Here is a 6,000-nt window from a genome sequence, read left to right as displayed (position 1 = left end):
GGTTGTGGAATCAACTTCCATAGAACAGGCCCCCATTTTCAAACAAGGGTTTCTTGTGAAAAAAAAAGGAAAAATACGATTTAGAAACGGGCCCCCATTTTAGAACAAAACGGGGGCCCATTTACTTTTGCTTTGGGCCCCCATTACCTTTCAGCTCGGGAGCTCGAAGCATAAACGGGCCCCCATTTTTTGAAAACAGGCCCCTGTTTATAAGAGCATGTTTTCCAATGCATGGACTTCTGCGAATTTGTGACTCATTACCTTGCACTTGCCATCAAACATGGAAGTCATATTGGTGCAATACCGGAAGCAGAGTGCACAATGTAATGACAAACTAGTTCCCACCAGTTATTGGCCAGCAGATGACAACGATCTACTTCCATCAGTGAGTGGTAATACTTAGCTTATCTGCCAACATGCATTTAGTTTACCTACTTTCCAACACACAAATGCAAATGCCCGCCTTGGCTTTCGTCATAGCCCTATTGGCCAACGTAGAGAATTAGCTTGATTAGGCGAATATTTGCAGGGTGACGTTATTTTGATGTATGGTTTTGGTTGCCAAACACAATATCTTCACTTCACCTGATTGCTGCAACCTAATTTTCCATTTTATCCTCTATATGTTGATTTCCTACCCACCCCTTCAGCCAAACCAATGTTACCTGACTGGAATCGTAGTAATCCTTACCTTTCCATTCAAACTAGTTTATTTTACAACACTTCCATTTCAATTTTTGTTTTACCAATTTTATTAATTAAACTCATGTAGCTTGTAAGGTTCATGAAGATCATTATAGTTATAATTTTTTAGATTCAGTTGTGTAGATTTTTGTCATTAATGTTTGGATGATCTAATGTTGATCTACACAACTCAATTTAGAAAACTATAATAATCTATTTCTTCTTTAATTTTTATTTAATTATAAAATTATTCACCCTTAATTGATACTTTACTCAGATTGATTAGTTAGTAGGCTCATCCTTTTGATTAAGGCGTAATTTAAATTTAATTTTGATATTATATTTTTTCATTAATTAATTGTGATTTAAATTTAAAATTATTTTGTGTTGAATTAAGATATGCTATTATTAAGCTATCCATCCTTTTTTAATAGAAGTTATTTATTGATTTTTTATTAAAATTTAAAAGTTACTTAAAATTTCAGTATGATTTTATTTTTCCAATATTAAATTCTTGCTTTCTTTCAATTATGTCAAAATTTAAAAGAATTGTCGATTAAATTATCAATCTCTAAATCATATTTTTATTGTTGAGATTTTATCTCTCTCTCTCTCTCTCTCTCTCTCTCTCTCTCTCTCTCTCTCTCTCTCTCTCTCTCTCTCTCTCTCTCTCTCTCTCTCTCTCTCTCTCTCTCTATATATATATATATATATATATATATATATAATTTTAAAATAGTTTTTGTTTTGATTATAATTATTATAGTATAAATGTGATACAAATAATATTTTTTAAGTACCACTTTCAATGGTAACATTTTAAAAATATATAGGTTCTTTGTAAACATTGGTTGGACCAGCAATATTACAATGTATTTGAGAATGTTAAATAAAACAACACATTTAGAAAAATTATTTACTTTTATTATAGAAAAATCTACAACACATTTATACCAAATATCGCTAGGTTGTTTTTCTAAGAGTTCTCAAGATAGTTTTATAATGAGAGATTATCAATGACATTTAAAACATTGATATGTTGTAATACGTTGATAGCCTTGTCCAAGGGGTTGAGCTTAATTGGTTAAATAATTGAATTCTCACTATAGAAACCTAAGTTTAAACCCCAATTGGATACCTAAAGTGAAATTCTAAGTTGTGACTCTCAATCTTCCATAGTTGTCTTCTACTTTGTAGGTGGTTTCTAAATAAATGGATTTATAAATTGTGACTTTTCATCTACCATAGGTGGTTTCTAGTGTGGTTTTGCAAAAGGAGCTAATATTAGCCTCATGGTTGTGCTTCTAACAGCTTGTATTGGTCTCATATTGATACTTGTAAATAATTAACAATATATAAAAATTGCTAGGTAGTCTTATGTAGAATCGTGATCTTGTCACTGGTTTTCCTTTTTTAATTAAAAACTAATCCTTTCACCATTTTTGTTTCACAAATCTACAAGTTAGCCACAAGTCAGGAAAGGTACTATTATTATTTTAACGTAATAACTATATTGGGACATGTGCATCTAACTTATGATTCACGTAACCATTTATGCAAACAAATTAGCCATGGTGGTATAATTAAGTACCCAAGTCGCCATAGGTGACATCTAAGGCATAAATAGGGTATACATATAGTATTTAAAACGTATTTCCTAATAAGGAAATTTTTCTTGTGCAAGTTATTTCATTAAAAGTGGCATTAGAAAATGATCTCAAGATACTTTTCTTTTTTGATAGATAATGGGTCGTAGCCAAAATATTTTATTTATTAAATTAAAAATTTACAATACCAGTTCAGGCGAGCATACTAGCAAGAAAGAACCAGGAAGAAAACCTTTGGTTGTAGCTTGTGTACACCAAAAATCTATATTTACATCACTATGGCCCATAGCCAGACCCAAATAGAAAAAATACAGCCCCAACCAGATGATTCAGAAACCCCTATCGCACTGATACATTAATACATTAGTTACAATGTCTCACAATAGTTTATCCTCCTTTCCTCTTAAACATCTGGTCTCCGTATCATAAATCCAAATAAAGAAGAAACACTGCAATTGATTCATTTATGAAGAAGCTACTTTATCTAATACAAGGTTTCCTCCAAAGAGCTCCCACTAGAGAAAATTCTTCATCATCATAGGGGTTGTATTTTGCCTACATAATCTTACAACCACCAAGAAATCTTGAGAACTTTGTCACCCTTAATCATAGAAGCAGTACCAAAAGATTAGGAGTGAGACTTAAAGTCATATATCATTTTAGATCTACAATAATACTTAACCTTTGAAGAGATAAAACCAGAGCTACTAAACCTAAATCTCGCAGTTTGTAATAAAATACCAGAGATATTAAATAAATAAAAGCAAAGGAACCTAGAGAAAATCCAGTATGCTAAAGATAAACTTATAATCTCATGTTGTTAGAGTTATCTTTTATTAACTAATAATTATTTATTTAATTATTAGTCTATTATACTCTATGCTTAAGCTAAACTTAGGAATCTTATAATTCTTTAGGGTTTTCTCCTTTAGGGTTTCAAGTATCGTCTTATAAGGATTCTCTTTTTGTATTTTCATAACAATTGTAATTATTGAATTGCATTCTTGTTGCACAATCAATATGACTCCTCTTTTCTCTATCTTTGAACTTTGGCCTCCATAGCTTTTTTGCTTCTCTTGTTTTGTGATAGGTTTGCATGGAGGTGAGCTTTGGGAGTTGTAGAGTTGATTTTTCCTCAACTCCAATATGGTATCAGAGCTCTAGATCTGCATGCCCTTGTTCTCTTCATGAGAGATTTTGGGTCGTGTTCTTCAGATCTCTATATTTGGGGGTTTGTGCAGTTGTTTTTTTCCATTTCTGGGGGTAGCTGATTTTTTGTTATATTTTGGTAACAAAAGGACCTCACAGTTGAATTCAGGAGATCATTTCCACAAATTTTGATATAAAATTTGGCATATTTTGGTGTCAAGTGTTCAGGAGGCAAAATATTTTTTAAGCCCAAGTTGTACAACCTCGGGCACGCAGTTTAGGAAAAAAAATTGGGTGCAATTTAACGGCTTTACCAAGACGGCGAGGTCAACACAGACCGCTGGCAGTCTATTAATCATCAAGGCTACATTGGTGGTTACCGTTGGCAGTCATTGTCAAGTGATCTCACCCAGTGGTCTTTACATTGTCTGTCGGGAGCTGTTGCCACCACCGCCCGAGTTTCGCTATCACCGCTATTGCCCGGGTCCTACTACCGTCGCCGCCCAGGTCCTATCGCCACTCTCGCCTGACAATTGTCGCTCCATCGCTCACCATCTGCTCTACCCGATCCCTGCCCCGCCCAAACCGACTGACCATCCCCCACCTCCCCTGCTCACCCATTGGATGCCTGCCCTCTACCTGCTCCACCGGGCCGCCACCCGATAGCCACCTAGACACCACCTCCCTGCCACCAGCAGGGGGGCTTTTTTCTTGAAGGTGTTTTTTTGCAGGCTATTGGTTTTTTTGCCATAACTTGGCCAAATGGAGGGATTTTCGATAAATCTTATATCTTCGGAAATCTCTTTCCAAGCTCTATCTAGATCTGGAGGTTTAAACTTTTGATTTTGCTTTTTTGATGGCGTTTTTTGCTGTCAAAGCTAGAGGTTCATTTTTGCACTCCAAGAGACATAACTTGAGCATCCAAACTCTGTTTTTCAAAAACTTTATATCATTGGAAAGCTTGTTCTATGTTCTTTCCATTCATATGATTTTTCTTTCTAGATTATTCTCTAAGTATGTTTTATTTAGTTTTTTTTCTTTTTAGCACTCTGGTGAATATCTTGGATATTTCAGGTCCTAGGATCTCTTTCTTTGAGTAAGATGTCTCATCTATGGTTGGTCTTTATGTTTCCATTATTCTATCTCTTTTGTTCATTGTAGTATTTTCTTTATGCAAACACACTAAGATAAAGTGCCATCATGCATTGTATGCTTGGGATCTTGCACATCTTGTGCCTTACTGTACATGCACTACTTATAAAGTGCCATGGGGTGGTTGATGTTTGCATTTGTTTTCCATCTACCTTTGTCATGTGAGTGCTCCTTCCATGACATTAGCCTCATGATGTGTGTCAAGTGAGTGTTCCTTCCACGACACTATGTTGACAATATGGATGATTTGATTATGTGTTGCATTGATGTTTTGTCATTGATGTCAATGCTAGCTATTTTGGTTGGGTACCGGCAGATAGGTTTTGGTTACCGGTAGAAGATCTTGTGTTACCAGTAAGGGTTTAAGGTTTAACCAGCAGAGCTTTCACTGAGAAACCTTGATAGAATGCTAAGTGGTGTTGATGCGGCTTCTAGATGGAATTTAGGATGCAGAAGGTGATCCTTGATCGTTCCTCAACTAATTGGAGACATCGCTTTGGCGTGGTGGACCCAGATTAGGTATGGTACCTATCCAGGTTATGGACCAGTATCATGTTAAAAGTGTTCTCTACACGTTACTGGGATGTTCTATGGATTGGTTATTATTGTTTCAGTCTAAAGCCGACATGGCATATTATTGTAATATGGATATATGTAATGATCTTATTGTAATATTTTTTAGGTGGCCAACCTAATTGGTTTAGGCCTTAGGGTTTGTATAAATTGGTGTAACATCTCATTGTAGATCATGGTATGGAAAAAAAATGTGTCGTGATCATGGAATGTAATATCATATGCAAAAGAGATTTGGTCGATCATAGGTGATCGAATTGGGTTTAAGTAAGAGGTTAAAGGCCTCCGGTATTGAGCTTAACCAGGACCGTAATCAACCATGGTTGATGCTATCTCTGGCAGTTCATTCTTTTGGATTGTTGTCCAATTATCTTGAGGTGGTTATAACCTCTATGTAGTCAGTGAGACTCTTTTGTAATGAGCAGTATGCTCTAGGCAGTGTGCCTTCCTGCATGTGTAGGCCCCTTATTGTATCACATACTTTCTGCAGAACTATCATCTGATTGTGGGTAGGCGTCCCAATGTGGTTTTTCACTTTACCAGTTTTTCCACGTACAAATCATGGTTTTATGTGGTATGGTTGAATTGTGTTAATTCTCTGTTTCATTCTTAAGTTTTATTGCTTACTGGTATATGTTTCTGCTATTCCAGTATTCAATGTTTATGTGCTCCGGTTAAAGGTTTTAAAGTGATTTGATTAATATAATCTTTTGACAACTGATTCACCCACCCCCCTCTCAGTTGTCCATCGGTTATCCTAACAATTGGTAGCAGAGCTTTGTTCCTATTTTTTAGAAGATTAATTGCTTGAAGTAGATACTATGGCAGCTAATAC

Source organism: Cryptomeria japonica, chromosome 11 (assembly GCF_030272615.1).
Source record: "Cryptomeria japonica chromosome 11, Sugi_1.0, whole genome shotgun sequence".
Taxonomy (NCBI): Eukaryota; Viridiplantae; Streptophyta; class Pinopsida; order Cupressales; family Cupressaceae; genus Cryptomeria; species Cryptomeria japonica.
This window is presented reverse-complemented; position numbering follows the sequence as displayed.